This window comes from Rhamphochromis sp. 'chilingali' (assembly GCF_963969265.1).
Source record: "Rhamphochromis sp. 'chilingali' genome assembly, chromosome: 17".
NCBI classification, from domain to species: Eukaryota; Metazoa; Chordata; class Actinopteri; order Cichliformes; family Cichlidae; genus Rhamphochromis; species Rhamphochromis sp. 'chilingali'.
The window spans coordinates 738,085-757,485 of NC_137944.1; the positions used below are offsets into that span (position 1 = coordinate 738,085).

At 44.1% G+C, this 19,401-nt stretch overlaps 1 pseudogene across 1 annotated transcript in view; it reads right to left on the minus strand.

Annotated features, from left to right (window-relative positions):
- The window catches only part of LOC308385208 (dynein axonemal heavy chain 6-like), a 48,874-nt pseudogene that overhangs the window by 12,423 nt on the left and 17,050 nt on the right, over positions 1-19,401 (minus strand). Inside the window, exons 18-34 of the transcript in view lie at positions 17,863-18,027; positions 15,608-15,675; positions 13,884-14,064; positions 13,574-13,753; positions 13,195-13,428; positions 11,211-11,309; positions 10,211-10,304; positions 9,635-9,931; positions 7,967-8,184; positions 7,606-7,849; positions 6,754-7,132; positions 4,814-5,887; positions 3,352-4,284; positions 1,633-1,793; positions 871-959; positions 300-446; positions 34-172 (exon numbers count right to left, since the gene is read on the minus strand). The product of the transcript in view is annotated as a dynein axonemal heavy chain 6-like (transcript). The remainder of the gene's footprint in view (positions 1-33; positions 173-299; positions 447-870; positions 960-1,632; positions 1,794-3,351; positions 4,285-4,813; positions 5,888-6,753; positions 7,133-7,605; positions 7,850-7,966; positions 8,185-9,634; positions 9,932-10,210; positions 10,305-11,210; positions 11,310-13,194; positions 13,429-13,573; positions 13,754-13,883; positions 14,065-15,607; positions 15,676-17,862; positions 18,028-19,401) is intronic.

Consider the following 19,401-nt stretch of genomic DNA (forward strand, 5'->3'; position numbering starts at 1 on the left):
ACAAGAACATTTCTGTTGATATTTGCTTCCTACCAGTGATGTAGACCAGAGCATCCCAAGGGATGGTGCCATCTTTGCAGTACAGGTTGAGGTTGAGCAGAGCACATTCTCTGTCACTGTCATTGAATTCGTAGCGGATGTTCCAGCCCAGGGGACCAAACTTCTTCTGCTCCTAAACATGAGACACACAGGCAGAGAAGTACTGTACGACCACACACAAAGTAAAACACATCCAAGAAAACAAAGTAATAATGATGAGGCACTTTACATGTAAAATACTGAGAAAGAGTGTATGTAACCTGGATGATTGCATGGAAAAAGCAGATTCCAAAGACAATCTTCCTCCACTGGCGTCCCAAAATGCGGTGTTCAAAGAAACTGCTGGTGATCTCTGTGAAGGCTCGTCGCATGTTGGCTCGCAGGCCTTTAGGAGGCTCGTTAGTCACCTGGCAATGACATCACAGAGACCTACTGAGAAGACTACCAGTAATCCTGAAAACCTTTTGGTTCAGCGTCTCCTCCTTGTTGTCCAGGCAGTCCTCGAGTGCACATACAAACCCCACATACAATCCCAACGACTCTTCAAGATAGTCATGGTCATGATGACGATAAATCAAGTGCTGGTAGTTAATGTACGTTTAACTGACGTCAAAGATTTCGACCCATATTTACAAAGGCAGTGCTTAACTAATGTAAGGTTTATGCCACAGCTACCCTACATAAACAGTACTCGTAATTACCAAAGTCATTTTTATGTTTCACTCTTGTTCAATCCACCAGTATAGACAAGTTCTTTTTTAAAAACAGTATTTTTGATCATCTATAGCTTTTTTATATAGTATTACAGTGTTTGGGTCTCTGTGTGACTACCTTAACGCAGTTCTGGAGCACTGTAACAGGAAATACTTTGGTCAGCATGGAACTGAGAAATAGACGGAAGTTCTCATGGACGGATGTGTCTGCAGAGAAACAGATAAGAAAATTATTTGCATATTCATAAAAAAGTCCTTAAAGGAGTCTGCAGTATTTTTTATCAATAATACAAACACTTTGAAAAAACAAAGCATACAATACCACAATTTACTCGTTTCTGTTTCTCAGAGATTAGAAATGCACCTGTAAATGACAAATTATGTCTAATAACGTTTGAAATATGAAGGAACTTATTTAGATGTGATAGTGTCCCTGAGCATTGCTGCTAACAATGTTCATCCCTTTATGACCACAGCGTACCCATTATCTAGTGGCTATAATGCGATCAACAAATCTGCAACAACTGTGTGACACTATCGTGTTAATGTGGACCAAAACCTCTGAGGAATGCTTTAAGCATTGTTGAGTCTGCACAATGAAGAACTAAAGTACGTTTTCTTGACGGTCAAATGGGTTCTAACTGAATACTAGCAAAGTGTAACTAAACTGAAACTAAACCATAGCCCAGCATTTCTTTCTTGGGTATCCCCATCCACAAACACTAACATTACTACCACTGGGATTTCCCAGTTTGAAGCAAATGTGGTAATTATTCTAATTGAAAACTATTTTTTCCATACGCCCTCATAAGCATCATCAAATGTTAGCACAGAAGGCTGAAATAAACACAAATTTATGAGCTCAATTTAAAAATAGTACCAGGCTCAGCGAAGGTCTTAATGAGCTCCTCCATGGCTAACATCCAAGACACAGCCAGATGGCAGTTTTGCAAGAAGACCCAGTTGCCACTTGTCAGCGCTGAATGGATCATCTTCTCCGCTATAGGTCCCTGGCCTTGCCCCAGTGAGATAGCCTCGACCCTGAAAAACACAGAAAAATCACCATTTTGATGCCTTTATAAACTTTATTCATTCATTTGCAACAACCTGTCTAGTCCAGGATCACAGGGACAACAGTTTAGACAGGTGCCCAGACCTCCCTCTTCCCAGCCACTACCCCAACACTTCCAAGCAGATATCGAAGTGAAATACTGGTTTGGGAACGTGTCTTCTGGATATGACCCAGCATGACCTTTGGACATGTCCTTCATGTAAGAGGTGTCCAGAAGGCCTCCTGGATGTGGATGAGTAGTGGCTCTACTCTGAGCCCCTCCCAAACTCCTCATCCTATGTCTGAGACTGAGCTTAGACACCCTTTATAAGACAGCTCATTTCCACTGCTTGTATCTGCAGTCTTAAACTTGAACTTGTTCATTTGAGGAAGCAACTCATTCTCAAACTGAAGAGGACAATCCACCCTTTTCTGGCAGAGAACCACATGGCTGAACTGTCCCAGTGCAAGTTGCAGATTATTGCTTGGTGCAGTCAAATTGACGGCATCATCCACAAAAAGCAGAGATGATCCTAAAAACCTTCCACTACTTGGCTTACAGAAGACAGAAGCTACTGACTATTAAAAATAAAAATCCCAGCTAGCTATATATGTCTATGACTCAGATGTCACAGCCTGGTGAACAAAACAAAGACATTTTTGCGAGCCATGTTGGAGGGACCTCTCCAACCATTTTTTTAGCGTATCCAATCAAACTACTATTATTAGGGCCCGAGCACTGAGAGTGCGAAGGCCCTATTGTATCTGCTCTGTTTATTATTATTATTATTATTATTGTTGTTGTATGTTCACCAGTATGATAATGATGAAGCAGTAATCTCAGTTAACGTGGTTTTATTAACCAGCACAGCAGCAGAGAACTTACATGCTTGGATTCAATAACGGAATGGCGCCTATACCACTCAAAACATACACACACCTACACGGAGGTATGGCAAGCGGATTAGGACAAAATACCAAACTAACAGCAGGTTATCTACATCCCCCTTCTTTAGCACATCCCCAACCGGATATAAAGTTTAATGCATACTGAATAATAATAATCACAGCATAAAAGGTGACATACGCTGACCCTTAGGAACATTTAAATTTGCAACCAGATGGAAGAAATAAACATGACAAAAATATCATTTTGCTGTATAAAGTTAAATATGATTACTACTGAAAATCACCTCAAACAGAATTTAACTTGAAGCATTGACATCAGTTACTGTTGGCTCAAACATCAAACCTGAAAATGTTCTGTGTTTTAACTAGTACCCAATTAATCCCTATATCTTGGATTTGGTTTGCACACACGACCAAAGCGTGTCCTGTAAACACCATCACTCTTGGAAGGTCTTGGAGAATGCAAAACATCAGAAGAGCTCTCAACATGAGTGCTCTCTTTAAACTGTTCTACATCATTGTTTTCACCCACAACCTGCAGTCCATCATAATGATGATGATCAGTGTCTTTCTGAACAGTGACAGGCTCAGACAGGCAATATGTGTCTGCGATTTCTCCTGTAAGTGTTTCCATCCGACTGTACCAGGTAGGATCTAGGTTCTTTACAAAGTTCCTTCTCCACACCTGTGCGGTCATAACCCTGTGGGGTCTGTAACCTCACTACTTGTCCTTCGTTGAGAGGTGGAAGTGGTCGGCTGGATCTGTCATAACAGACCTTCTGAGTCAGTCTCTTGTTGAGTAGTTGGGCTTTCACTCTCTCAGATTCACGGTGTTGTGGTTCGAGCAGTTTGGTTGTGATTGGGAGCGTAGTTCGAGTCTGTCTGGATAGAAGTCGTTCTGCAGAGGAACCCAGGTTCACATCACGTGGAACATTCCTGAGGTTCAGCAGGTTGAGAAATACATCAGTGCCATCTCTGTGTGATTTCTCCATCAGCTGTTTAGCACTGCGCACTGCTCTCTCAGCAAGCCCATTGGATTGAGGATACTCTGGACTGCTGGTGACATGTTGAAAGTCCCACTGTGAAGCGAAGTCTTTGAAACGCTGGCTTGTAAACTGCCTGCCATTGTCTGAGATCAGAGTGTGTGGAGCACCATGAACTGAGAAGTGTCTTTTCAGCTTCTTGATGACTGTCGCTGATGTCAAATCCTTTAGCAGGTCAATCTCAAACCAGCCTGAGTATGAGTCGACTACTACTAAATAGTGCTGACAGTGCCACTCAAAGATATCTGTAGCCACAGTTGACCAAGGAAGCTCTGGAACTTCATGCAGATGAAGGGGCTCTTTTTGTTGATGAGGTTTAGTGCTGTTACACACCGAGCAGGAAGTAACTGTTTGTTCAATATCTCTTGACATGAACGGCCAGAAGACGATCCCCCGTGCTCTCCGCTTGGTAGCTTCTACGCCGGGATGTCCTCTGTGCATGATGGTGATGTAGTCTCCTTGCAGGGATTTTGGGATCACGGCTTTGGAACCTTTAAGAATGATGCCATCATCCACAATCAGCTCATCCCTGAAAGGAAAATATGGATGAACCGCCGTGGGAAGGTTGTGGAGTTGTTGTGGCCAACCATGTTTGATGAACGAGCTGAGCGCTTGCAGTGTCTCATCCTCAGCTGTGTCCTTTAAGTTCCTCCAGGCGTGAAGAAGAGATGCAGCTCACCGTCATGACATCAAAGTTGTCCTCTTCTTCAGGCTGCTGGAAAGTGGAGCTGTCGGGAGCACGAGACAGTGTGTCAGCCAGATACATGTGTTTTCCACATTTATATGTGAGGGTGATGTTGTATTTTTGGAGCCTTAACAACATCCTCTGTAATCTGGCTGGTGCAGCGTGAATAGGTTTCTTTAGTATGGTGACCAGTGGCTGATGGTCTGTTTCTACGACCACAGGCTTGCCATAAATGTAGTCATGAAACTTTGTGAAAACAACAGCCAGCAGCTCCTTTTCTATCTGAGCATATCTGGTTTCAGTGTCTGTCAGAGCATGTGAAGCATATGCCACAGGTCGCCCTTCCTGTAAGCAAGCTGCACCAAGACCATACTGTGATGCATCGCACGTTAGTGTCACAGGTTTGCTGACATCATAATATGACAGAACAGGTGGATTAGACATGTGCTCTTTAAGTGCTTCGAACGCAGTCTGATGCTGTGTGTCCCACATCCACTCGCTGTCCTTGTGTGTGAGCTGTCGCAGAGGAGCTGACAGATGGCTGAAGTTTGGAATGAATTTTCCAAGATAATTGACCATCCCCAGGAACCTCTGCAGGGCTTGGACATCTGTTGGAACTGGCATCTCTTTGATTGCGGCTGTTTTGGAAGGGTCTGCTTTAAGCCCCTCGCTTGTGAAAATGTGTCCGACATAACTGACCTGATTCAGCCGGAATTTGCACTTTAATGGGTTTAGTCGCAGGTTTACTTCTCTGGCACGATCAAGGGCTTTTCTCAGGTTGTTGTCATGTTCTTTCATGGTTCTTCCGCCGATGAGTATATCATCAACAATGATGGCACATGGATATCCAGCGAATATCTGCTCCATGGCTCGCTGAAACACCTCGCTAGCAGCGTTAAGACCAAAAGGCATTCTGAGGAACCTGTAACGACCAAAGCAAGTGCTGAAGGTGGTTAGCATGGATGATTTCTGATCCAATGACACCTGCCAAAAAGAGTTCTTAGCATCCAAAACAGAGAACACAGTAGCGTTTGACATTATTGCAGCCACTTCTTCTACTGTGCGCATGGGATGGTGTGGTCTTTTCAGAGCAGTGTTTAAATCTCGAGGATTTATGCATATCCTGCTTTCATCTTTGCCTTTCTTGTTGGTGGCTACCATAGAAGACACCCAGTCTGTCGGCTCTGAGACGGGAGTAATGACGCCTAATTTCTCCATCCTGACCAGCTCTGCCTTGACCCTGTCTTTCATGGCCAAAGGGATGCGATGTGCTGGGCGAACAACTGGTTTCACATCTGGGTTCAGTGTCATGCGATAGGTGACTGGCAACCTCCCAAGCTCATCAGAAAATAAGTTGCTGTATTCTGTGATAAGCTGTTGTGACAGGTCATCTGCAGACATGCTCAATTGGTGGACGTCATTGCTGAATGATACAACTCCCATTTCTCTGCATGCACATAGTCCAAGTATTGGCTGAACATCTTCATTAATAACAAAGAATGATAGCACATGTGACTGTCCATGCAGAAAACACTGCAGCTTAATTACACCTGAGGTTTGAAACTTGCTGCCTCCAAATGCTACTAGGTTAACGGACTTAGGGTGTGCTTTCATTTGTTTATCTGCTCTTATAATGTTAACCGTTTTCTTGGGAAGCACATTACATTTAGCACCTGTGTCCACCTTCATCTCAACAGGAATCCCATTAATCTGCACGGTGACAAAAACTTCCTCTTTGTGTTCCACATGTACATCAGTCGCATGGATTGCATATTGCAGATTTACTCCATCAACGTAGAATGTGTCATCTCCGCTGTCATCAGCTTGGTCTGGTTCCACATGATGAACTGACTTTCTGTGTCTTGCTACGTTTTGGGTAGGCTGAACAGCTCTGCACCGTTTCTTAAAATGATTCCACTTTTTGCATGCATGACACTGCTGCCCAAAAGCTGGACATTTGCTCTTTTTTGCAGCATGAGCGCCCCCACAGTTAGTACAGTTAGTGACATGCTGTGTTTCAGACCTGTCTCCTTGTATTTTCTTTTTATCTCCTCTGTGCTTTCTCGTAAATGTGGGCTGGAGCACATCAACATTTGATGCAGATTGTTGAGGAAAAGCAAGTGTTTTATTATGCTCTTCAGTCATTTCATGAATCTTGGCAGACAGATATGGCTTTTGCTAGCGTTAAATCACTATCACGTAGTAGCACTTTCCTTAAATTGTCATTGTTGATGCCACAAACTAGTCTCTTATTAGTTCTTCACTCAGATCACCAAATCTGCAGCTTTTTGCTTTAATCTGTAAATCACTTACATAGGATTCAACAGTCTCGTCCTCTGATTCCGCGTGTTGAACTTGTGTCTTTCCATCATGACGTTGGTTTGTGGGCTGGACATTTCTCTGAATTTCTTTTTGAGGCACTCAGGATCCTCCTTCGATTCTGCAGGAATGAGGACTCGTCCTCCATCGCCGGGCTCTCTCACTTCTGGCGCGTAAACAAAAGACCACTCCCGTTCTATAGCTTCGGGACCTGCTAAGTTGAGCAATATGTAGGCTTGTGTGCGCACTGGCTTGTCAGAGTGTGCCGCCGCTATAAAAATGTCATACTCTTGCTCAAAAATGCGCCAATTTTCAGCAACATTACCATCGAAAACAAGCGGGTCGGGCCTCCTGAATCCTTGCGCCATGTTGTCTGCAGTCCAGATACAAAAAATGCACCCACAAAATAGACTTGAGACGGGGAAAAAATACCGTCAACTACGAAGTACGTGTTTTGTCGCTTCTGACACCATGTTGTATGTTCACCAGTATGATAATGATGAAGCAGTAATCTCAGTTAACGTGGTTTTATTAACCAGCACAGCAGCAGAGAACTTACATGCTTGGATTCAATAACGGAATGGCGCCTATACCACTCAAAACATACACACACCTACACGGAGGTACGGCAAGCGGATTAGGACAAAATACCAAACTAACAGCAGGTTATCTACAATTATTATTATTATTATTTTTCATTGAAATGAATTGCCTTTTTGAGGGCTTTAACATGCTCAAAAACTCATGAAATTTTGCACACATGCCAGGTCTGGTGAAAAATTTTGTTCCTCTTCTGGCTGGCGAGTGGAGCAGCCTACAGGGTCGTGTCCAGGGTGTTTACAATACCTCGTTCCACTGTCCACCGCATCGTGCACAGGGTCACAGAGGTGGTGGTGGCCACGCGCCACCAGGTCATCCACCTCCCACGGACCCCAGAAGACCTAGATGCCATGTCCAATGGGTTTGCACAGCTGGCAGGCCACAGGGCCTTTGTGAAGGCTGCTGGTGCTGCTGCCATGTCCGCATCAAGCCCCCCAGCGGCCCTGAGGGTCAGTGCTACAGGAACAGGAAGTTGTACCCGTCCATAATCCTGCAGGCGGTATGTGACCATCAGGGCCGCTTTGTCGATACACATGTGGGCTAGCCGGGGTCAGTGCATGCCTCCAGGGTCCTCCGCCACAGCCCACTGTACCGACAGGCCCGTTACCCTCCCCCAGGGCATTTTATCCTTGCAGATGGAGGGTACCCATGTCTCCAACATCCACTCCCCCTCATCACCCCCTACAAGAGGCCAGTCCACAGTGTGGGAGCCCAGCGCTTTAACGCACATCACTCCAGGGCACGCTCTGTCATAGAGCGTGCCTTTGGAATGATGAAGACAAGGTACCTTGTCATCTTCCTGTAAGCGCTGGAGGTGCACCACACCTTCGTGCCACATGTATGTCACGCTAATACGAGCATCATTGTTGTATGTCCAATCATAATGGCAACTGTAGTGCATACCCTGGCATGTACACTGTACTTACAAGATTAAACATCTGCTGCAGGTCATAACAGCATGTGCCGTGCATCTGTGCCGTGCAACATCTGCATCGGTGCTGGTGGCATTGTGGCCCCAGATGAGGAACCCGAGGATGATGCCCAAGATGAGGGGGAGACTGGTGTGGAGGCAGTCAGTGGTGCACACTGGCGGGACCAGCTATCTGCTGAGGTGTCTGCCCTGGAAGAGGTACCCCCGGACCACGATTATTGTCAGCAGGCAAGTATCCCTTAGTGGTGCATCTGCACAATGCTGGGATTTCACGTGACAGATCTGTCTTAACATGCTCGTTTTCACCATGTCGTTTTCCCAACGCCATGATTACAATCTAGTGACATGGCAGCTGTCGGTTCCACCAGCCCTGCAGACCCAAGTGGAGGATGTTGCGGTGGACAGTGGGAATGAGCAACATCTGGGGATGCCTATGTGGGATGCTGCACTCAGTACCTGGCTATGAACCGGGGGTCTTACCTGTGGCACCTCCCTCATCTCTGTGGTCCTGGTCCAGCGGACCAAGCAGCACTGCCCAAGACTCCCTGCTCAGGCACGTCAGGCCTGGTTGATGATGTGTGTGCATGCTGGGACACTCAGGTTTATCCTGGACCGCAGTGGGTAGTGCATTTCCCACAATCATGTTGTGTTATACGTTGCACTGCTTTCATTTCCACAACGTGGCACGTGCAATAGGTCAGGCCCCCGTAATTGTGTCATGTAGTTTGTGACAGACATGCACTCACAGTTGGGATGTTCCCACTGTCTTTATTTACATACATCTTGTGTTTCTATGGTGTATTGATAGTCATGTGCTTTTGTGCTGAGGTGTTTTTTCTGTTATCAAACTGTTCTCCCACTAGGAGCTCAGTCTGAGTGGAGTTTTTTTTCTCCTCCTCTTACCTCATGTTATGTATTTTCGTTGTTTTTTCCTATCAGCCTACCTTTCTGACATGTCTGCCCAATGTGATGTTTGTGTAAAGTTGGTCAGAAGGTTCCTTTGTAAGTGCGCATGCGCCATTAGCGTGCTGCCTGCTGTAACCCTAATTTCCCTCGGGATGAATAAAGTATTCTGATTCTGATTCTGATAACTGAAATCATTTTGTGTGTGCAGAACAAAGGTTGGAACAACAACATAAATTAAGTTCAACTATGTACATGGCGTCGTATCTACAGAAATATAATCACTGAAATAATCATGTTTGTACAAAACAAAGGTTGGGGTGCCAGCATAAATAAAGTTCAACTATGTACAGTGGCTGTCTGTGGACACGACTCAGTCCTTTTTCTGCTCCACTAGCTTTTCGAGGACGCCTATCAGCCTGTCCATCCTCTCGGCTCTACGTTCCTCCATTTGCCGTTGCTGGGCCATGTCCTCCTTTATTAGGGCAATGAGCTCATCCTCCCAGTCCCTCCTCCTTTTCACCACCCGTGCCTCAGGCGGGTCCTCATCCTCCTGTCCCTCCTGGTGTGGGAGTGGGTTGCCCACTGCTGCACTGGGTCCTGGTGCATCCTCCTGGATGGAGGAGATTAGGACGGGTAGCCTGGTGGAGGGCCTCTGTCCTAGCACCTCATCCATGGCCATGTTGCAGCAGTGGGCTTCCCACTTGCACCCTCGCCCGTCGCTGGATACTTGCACTCCTGAAGGGAGGATACATCACAGGTGGCAGTTGGCAACAACAGCAACAGTGCAGGTTTACATAGGTGACTTTTCAGTGTTCTGTGTGGAGTTACATCTGTCACTACCACTGTACATACTTTGTATTTCCTCTTCAGGTTCTCCCATTTACGTTTGCACATGTATATCAGGTCATTTCGTTTATGGCATCCACAGCAGTATGTACTGGCTTGGGACCACAGGGCAGACAGTTCACTGTCCCTTGTGCCTCAATACTTGTAGACCTCATACTGTTGCTGTACCTCCAACCCACTGCGGCTGAGTGTTTCGCACCCGTGAACAGGTGCTCATTGTCACGGCGGAGTCGAATGAGGTCTGCCGTCTGCTCCTTGGTCCCTGTAATGCAGCGTGACATTGGATTACATTCCCCACCATCCTGCACTTCTGTTTTAGCATTTCTCCATTTGCTGTCAGTTCAGCATTTACAGCTGTGTGGAACATACACACAGCAATGTCAGGCAATACTACAGCACTGAGTGGGGCAGAACATTTACATTATCAGGCCCTAGGTTGGGGTTGGGGGTTCTCTGTCATATGTTTTGTTTTAATTCAATTCAATTCAGTTTTGTTTGGATGGGGCAGACTCACAACAAAAGTCGCCTCAGGGTGCTTTGAAATATCCCCTTTGACGTATTTGACATGGCAGGTGTGATAACTGTAACAAATGTATGTATATGTTATATTTTATGCATTTTATATTTAATGTGCTGCGGACACAGCTACATTCCTGCCTGGTATATGTTGACATTCCTGTTTGCGGCACAGGCAGGGTCATATTAGTACAGTTGATTGCACTTGTAGTGGTGATACGTCTATTCATACTGCCCTCGGTCTGGTACAGGATTCACAGCTTTGCGGGTCTGTGCATTTACGGTTACATGGGTCGGGCAGGTGTCACATGATTCACGTTGACATTTTCTATTAACCTCCCATTAGCTTTTACATCTTGGTGTTTGTTTCGCTCCTTCACACATATCTTACATTTGCGGGTGTTGCTGTCCTCCGCCGCCGTTTCAACCTCCTCCGCAGCTGCTGACATCATTATGCATTGGCCTGGCTGCGTCGCGCTATGCATTGTGGGATATATGGCACCACGAAGCGTGCACCGGACCACGCTTGATATTTGGGGAAATCGACGGCGCATTTGGAGTGCACTTCGAACTGGGACAGCCGTCGTCGCGTGGCGGTGACGTGATCGCACTTGAAATGCGTACTTCAAGCGTGCATACCCTGAATTGGGACACAGCCACTGTCCAATCTGGACCAAAGAGCACACATATGATAAGGCTCCACCCCTGAACATTTTTCAGCTGCCATATTTGACATCAGGGAGAGCGCCACCTAGTGGGAACAGGAAATGTCATGTTTTACACTTTGGGGTACAGTATAGTGATGGGTGACATCTGCAGCCTCAAATTTCTCCAGGAAAGCCTTAAGGAGTTGGTCTTGGGTTACAGTGAAAACTGTGACTTTTCGTGAAAGGGTGTGACCCCAGCAGCATGGCGAACTTTGATGTCACGCCATGAAGAAACAAATTAGTATAACTCAATGAAATCCAGTCTGATCATTACCAGACTTTACAGGCATGATGTCAGACCCGCCCTGAACAGATTGATGTGCCCATTGTCAGGAATACACAGAGCGCCACCTAGTGGCAACAGGAAATTTCATGTCTTTCATTTTGTTGTACTGATTTTCACAGGTTCATCGTGGACACCTCAAAAGCGGTGAATATCACCATCAGTCCCTCGTGATGCTTCAGTGAGAAAATTGTGTCTTTAAACTGAACGGCACCCTGGTGGCAGAGCTCTTCACCATGAAAAATGAAGTGATGTTTGAGGGGCTTGGAAAGTTTCAAAAGTCTTGAAATTTGGCACACAGCTTCAATGGGATGAAGGCTTTCTTGTTATGTGATCATTTTCCTTGAATAGCGCAAAATGGCTCCGCAGCGCCCCCTACAAAATTTCAAAACATCAGCCCCTGGTCTGTGTTTTATGTATGAGTCTGAAACCTGGTAAACTTATAAGAAATATCAAGATGTACAAAAGTCTCTTGGAGCAATATCCCAAATCCAACAGGAAGTCAGCCATTTTAAAATTAATGTGTAATTTTGGCGACATTTTCCCCCTCGTTTCAGGCCTTGTACTTTGACGAACTCCTCGTAGTGTATTCATCAGATAGACACGATCTCCGGTGCGTAGAATCTAAAGACCTTTGTGATGTTAAATTGCGAAGCTTTTCACATTGAGGGAAACGGGGTGGTCATGGCGGCACGTGGAGTTTCAATCACTCGCCAAAAAGAAGTAATCTGCTGTCACTCAAAAACACAATGCCCAATCTCTCCGAAAACATTGCAGGCATGATAAGAGTCGAGCTCGGAAATGTTTGTTATGCCATTTGTCAGTAATGGTTAGAGCATCACCTAGTGGAACGAGTGTAATCATGATTGAATGAGATGAAATTTCAGCTACTGGTTCTACGCAGGAATTCGATCAATGTGACATCAGTTCGGACTTGCTGGTTTTAGGTGTTGGGCGTGGCTCGACGCGCCAGGGTGTGAGGGCCCTCATAACGCTGCTTGCAGCTTTAATTTTGATTTTTAAAAAGGTTGCTTTTTGTCAGAAACATACATTTCCCTGTTACTCCAAACCTTTGAGCAGGAAATGCTAAGAGGCAATAAACGGGAGACCTAAAACAGAGGTGTAGGAGAAAGAAGAACAGAACTAGCATGAGGACTGTGACTGCTAACAATCAGTGCATCCAGTCTAGTGGCATAAAAAACAAATGGTGGGTTAACACCATCACTATATACTTTTTAACCTCCTAATACCTGCACTCTTCCATGGCATCCATTTTTAATTTCTCTTCGATATTTGGGCTGATTGGGACCTGATGAATGTAAAAACAAAGAATTGCCAGGTTGTTTTTTTTTCACCTAATTTTTGTTTCTAAGAAAAATGAAAAATGAGAGCCACGTATGAGGATATTCATATAAAATTTTGATAGAACAGTGGCAGCATAATGTCCTTGTAAGTGCATATCAGGCCCCTGTAGAGCAAAATTGAGTATTTTGGTCTAAATAACCAAAAATGTGATGTCCACATATGTGGACGCAGGTCCTAGGAGGTTATAAAAAAAACATAGGAAATCTTTTTTATTAGTTAATTATTTTATTCATTATTGCTTTTATCGAGCTGAACTTCTATGGCTGGATTTCCCACCTCACCTTTTTCAGTGAAGAAGCTCCTTTTAGGAAGCGCCACCATTCCCCATCAGAGATCTCGCCACGCTGCCTCATGATTTCTACGCACAACATAAAGCTGTAGATAAGCTTGTGTTGCTCGAAGAGTCCACGTGACACATTAATGTAGGAGTTTAGCAAGATTTGATTCAGGAGGGTCTGAAGGCGCTCTTCTAGCACAGTACTCTGCTCTGATGTCTCGATGGTGGAATTAAAGAGCTGAAGATGAAGGAAGAAATAAACAAAAAAGAGAGAAAAAAGAAAATAATTACTTTAAATGGGTACTTACACATTTTCATTAAACATTCCTGTACAAGTAGCTTTGTAAATTTGAGAGTAAAGCCCAGCTCTTTTTTCCCCTCACCTGTTTAAAGTACTTGAGTGAGAACTGGTACATACGATCGATCTCCGACAGACCGGCAATGACAAAGTACAAAACAGATCCTCGAGTGGCCACAGGCCTGTAGCACTCCCTCGCAGAGTTTATCATCAGCTCAGTTGCTTCTGCCTCTTCCAGACGGTGCTTTATGGCCTCTGAAGTCACCTGGAGACAAGAGGATGCAAAAAAATCATGGAAATAAACAGGATGAACATCAGAAAAACAGGAAAGGATCATTGCAGGTAATATTAAATTCAACAACCACAACTCCATATCCATATAGCCTAATCCCTACCTTTGACTCCTGGAGAGTCTAAACTAGCTCCTCGTTGTCAAGTATATTCCCCTTCGAGGTAAAGAGAAGCTTAAGAATGCGGTCTTCAATATCTTTCAGCTGGCTGTGGTCAGCGTTGATGCGCACAATCAGCTCGTTCCTCTGTTCCTCAAGATGCGGACTCTCAGGACGCACCACATCACTTAAAACAGATTGAAAAAAGATTGAATCAAGAGATTCCAGAGGTCATTATCAGAAAGGGGGAAAAGGATACATACAATTAGGATACATAAAATTATGTGCCGTATTTCTATCCATTTTTTAAAAATGTAGATGGCTTTGTAAATGCTTGTTACTAGAGATGGCACGATACCAATTTTTTATGTCCGATACAGATTCCGATATCATAAATTTGGATATCTGCCGATACCGATATGAATCCGATAGTGTTTTTTAATCAATAAAACAGTTTTTTAATATCTTGCTGCATTTTGTATAAGTTCATACTCAAGTTTTAAAAAACAACAACACTAAAGCTATTCTGTTATACCTGTATGCAAAAAACACACTGCACCCAAAATATTTTATAGTTCAGCAACACTGATCAATCTAATAAACTTAAACCTGCAACATCCTCCCTACTCTGGTATTTTAAAGAGTCCTTAGCAGAAATATTAAACAACCTAACTAATAGGGTTGCCAACTCCTAACAAAAATCTGCCAGAACCACCCCCCACCCTCGATGCTTAATCGACGTAATCAACTTTAATTTAATGCACCTGTAAAACAAATGCATAAGTTCATAACTTCCCTTCAACTCATTCATGTCACCTAAAAGGTAAACCTGTTTCTCCATCACCTGTTCAGCTCTGATGATTCAGTAAGGACATCTCCTGGTTTCATCTTCATGTTTCCCTCTCACCACATATCCAAACCGACATCATGACCAGCAGCTTTACAGCTGTGGCTCCAGCAAACATCAGCTGATACTAGAAATTAATATTAAATAAATTCTAACAACAGCTAATTAAGCTTAAATGTGCTGCTGTTGTTTATCCGCTGGTCTCCTCTCTCTAGCGCAAAGTGGGCGATAAACAAACAAGAAAGGCAGGATTTGTGACAGAAAAGCCGACCAGCTGATCATTGATCAGTTTCATGTTTGAAGTAGCAACAGGAGAGGGAATGAGAGAAGAAGAATCAGCTTTGCAGCAAGGACAGAATAACTCCAGCTTTGTGTCTTTTTTCCATTCTAGCTTAAGTACAGGACAAATCGCTTCCTTTTCACCTCCGTATGTAACTCCGATGGCCAGACCAGCTGTGGCTCCATGTATCAGTTGTTAAGCTTAACGTGGAAATACTATGCAAACATTCAGGGATGAACTTACACACTTGCTTTACTTCTCTGGGATAGTTTTTGCCGAGATAACATGCCGCGGTTTGGAAGCATGTAGTGAGGCTCCACATGCTCCACCAGACCGCTGACAGGTCTCGCAGACAACAGCCGCTCTGTCACGTGACACATACTACTTCGATGCGCCGAGCTGGGTTACGCCAAGTAGCGCGTTTTGTGAGGTGATTTTGTGATACTTCGGATCGGATTCCATTTTTTATTTCTCTCCGATATCCGATCCAGTAATTTAGGTCAGTATCGGAGCGATACCGATACATCATATCGAATAGGTTCATCTCTACTTGTTACATAGTTGAAATGCAATAGCTTTTTTCATGTGTGTGCATGTATTTACCTGAGAAGTTGGTCTTCTAAGCCAGATTTAGTGACAGTGAAGTTGATAATTGTAACTTTGATGCAAACCTTAAAAGGTGGAAACAGAAACTCATTAAATCACAATGAAACCTTGACAAAGAAGTCCTGCCATTAATTAATTCTTCGATCTTAAATATGATCAACCTATCTCTAATAATCAGCTATGTACCACAGGCCTTCAAGCTGGCTGTAGTTAAACCTTTACTCAAAAAGCATCTCTAGACCCAGCAGTCTTAGCTAATTATAGACCAATCTCCAACCTTCCTTTATATCAAACATTCTTGAAAGAGTAGTTGTCAAACAGCTAACAGATCATCTGCAGAGGTTTATTTGAAGAGTTTCAGTCAGGTTTCAGAGCTCAGCACAGCACAGAAACAGCTTTAGTGAAGGTTACAAATGATCTTCTTATGGCCTCTGACAGTGGACTCATCTCTGTGCTTGTCCTGCTAGACCTCAGTGCAGCGTTCGATACTGTCGACCATAATATCCTATTAGAGCGATTAGAACATGCTGTAGGTATTACAGGTACTGTGCTGCAGTGGTTTGTATCATATCTATCTAATAGACTCCAGTTTGTACATGTAAATGGAGAGTCCTCTTCACACACTGAGGTTAATTATGGAGTTCCACAGGGTTCAGTGCTAGGACCAATTCTGTTTACATTATACATGCTTCCCTTAGGCAGCATCATTAGAAGACATAGCATACATTTTCACTGCTATGCAGATGACACCCAGCTCTATCTGTCCATGAAGCCAGATAACACACACCAATGAGTTAAACTGCAGGAATGTCTTAAAGACATAAAGACCTGGATGGCCGCTAACTTTCTGCTTCTTAATTCAGATCAAACTGAGGTTATTGTACTCGGCCCTGAAAATCTTAGAAATATGGTATCTAAGCAGATTCTTACTCTGGATGGCATTACCTTGGCCTCCAGTAACGCTGTGAGGAACCTTGGAGTCATTTTTGACCAGGACACGTCCTTCAACGCACATATTAAACAAATATGTAAGACTGCTTTCTTCCATTTGTGCAACATCTCTAAAGTTAGAAATATCCTGTCTCAGAGTGACGCTGAAAAACTAGTTCATGCATTTATTACTTCCAGGCTGGACGACTGTAATTCATTATTATCAGGAAGTCCTAAAAACTCCCTGAAAAGCCTTCAGCTAATCCAAAATGCTGCAGCAAGAGTCCTGACAGGGACTAGAAAGAGAGCAGATTTCTCCTGTTTTGGCTTCCTGTTAAATCCAGAATTCAAAATCCTGCTCCTCACATACAAGGTCTTAAATAATCAGGCCCCATCTTATCTTAATGACCTTGTAGGACCATATCACCCTATTAGAGCACTTCGCTCTCGCTCTGCAGGCCTACTTGTTGTTCCTAGAGTATTTAAAAGTAGAATGGGAGGCAGAGCCTTCAGTTTTCAGGCCCCTCTTCTGTGGAACCAGCTTCCAGTTTGGATTCAGGAGACAGACACTATCTCTACTTTCAAGATCAGGCTTCAAACTTTCCTTTTTGCTAAAGCATATAGTTAGGGCTGGACCAGGTGACCCTGAATCCTCCCTTAGTTATGCTGCAATAGGTGTAGGCTGCTGGGGGATTCCCATGATGCACTGGGTTTTTCCTTTCCAGTCACCTTTCTCACTCACTATGTATTAACAGACCTCTCTGCATTGAATCATATCTGTTATTAATCTCTGTCTCTCTTCCACAGCATGTCTTTATCCTGTCTTCCTTCTCTCACCCCAACCAATCACAGCAGATGGCCCCGCCCCTCCCTGAGCCTGGTTCTGCTGGAGGTTTCTTCCTGTTAAAAGGGAGTTTTTCCTTCCCACTGTCGCCAAAGTGCTGCTCATAGGGGGTCATATGATTGTTGGGTTTTTCTCTGTATCTATGAAGCGCCTTGAGGCGACTTTAGTTGTGATTTGGCGCTATATAAATAAAATTGAATTGAACTACTTTGCTGGTCTGAAAGATCGTCTTTGTGGTTTTAATTCAGGATTCTTTGGAGGCCATGTCTCTCTTTTATAATGTCTGTGATGTATGTATGCACTGTTGGCTTGAACTAATGAGAGAGTACATGACTGCATTTAGTGTGAGCCCATTCTGCTAGACTGGTGTTCAGCTATAGGGTTTTGCTAGTTGACATATGACTGCATCTCTTTACAGTATCTGCTTTTGTACACATACAGTATAAGTAGGTTTGAGTAGGTGTGCTGCTGTCCTTACCTCTGGCAGGTAATGTGGGTTGGCCATCTTTGTGGTCATATAGAACCTAAAATTTTTGTCATAGTCAATATCTGAGTCTCCCAGTCGGATCATTGTTCGCCCGCCAGCCACAAACGTCTGCTTCAACAAGACGGGCTCCAGTGCTGGATTCAAGGTCTCCTTTAACTATACACCCACAAAATACCCAAACAGAGCCCTTCACAGTACACATGCTTTTCTTTTCTTTTTTTTTGTGTCCCGTTTGGATCTTTAGCATCAGAATTGTTGTCTTAAGGCCAAGAAAGATGCCAAGCGGATTTATTTTACCAAGTGGATCATCATGGCCTTGCCATATTGGTCCATTTGATTGACCTTTATTATAATTATGAATTTATTTTATTTTTGTTTTTTAAGACGGGACAGACATGACTGGGGGATAGGACGGGGAGAAAGAATGAAAGAAAGAGAGGGAGAGAAAGAAAACCAGAGGGGAGAAGAGACGGTGAGAAGGGGGGAAGAAAGAAAGAAACAAACAAAACACCTGGGTCACCTGTATGGAGGAAAAAACAAAACAAAACAGAAGAGAAAGTAAACAAAAAAGGAGCAACATAATAAAAACAGCACCATCACAATAAACTAGCTAGCAGTAGATAACAGTAGATACTAAATATTAAACTATATTGTGCAGCACGCAAGATAGACAGCGCACAATGTGCTTTGAGGCAGCAGCCAAGAAAGGTGTAGTCTGCGTCTGTGAACACCCGTGTGTACACCTGTGTGCATACCTGTGTGGATCAGCACGCTTGCATTCCAATACATACATGAGCGCCCAGCCCCAGATGACAAGGACCACCAACACACCAACGTCTGAGGGCATCAGCCACCGGCAGGGAGTGTGGTGAGGGGAGATAGGCCTCCGTACTTTAGAGGGCCTGAGATGTACCCAGAGAGTCTAAGACCCAACCTGACATATAGACACAGACGAACAGGCGCACGCGGACACAAACATGCATTCCCACTAGTGCTGGGCGATATATCGATTTTTTTTTAAAATATCGCTATATTTTTATACAAGACATAAGCTGTGACAATATCGTTTACATCGATATAGTCTATGTTGCGTTATAATTACACTTGTGGAGCCGCTATTTTGCCTCTCTCTCATCTGGGTTTGTTTGCCCCGCCTCTCACCCTCACTGAACACAAACCCCCTCCCCCATCGCTACACCTCCAGTTGGCAACAAGATGGACACAGGAGCTAGCGAAGAGGAGCTCGTCGGAAAAAAGAAAACCAATGGCTCAATTATTTGGAGATGGTTCGGGTTCAAAGTGTCAGATGAGCAGCAGAATAATGTATTCTGTAGAGAATGTCGAAAAAGCGTCGCAACGAAAGGTTCGAGCACCACTAATCTTTACCACCATTTACAACTGCGCCATAAAGTGCAGTATGAAGAGTGTGTGAAATTGCGTGCTGTAGCCCAGACCGCAAAGTCTTCCGAGGTTCCTGCCGTGAAACAGACCACCTTACAACACTCATATACTCGTGCTGTGCCATATGAT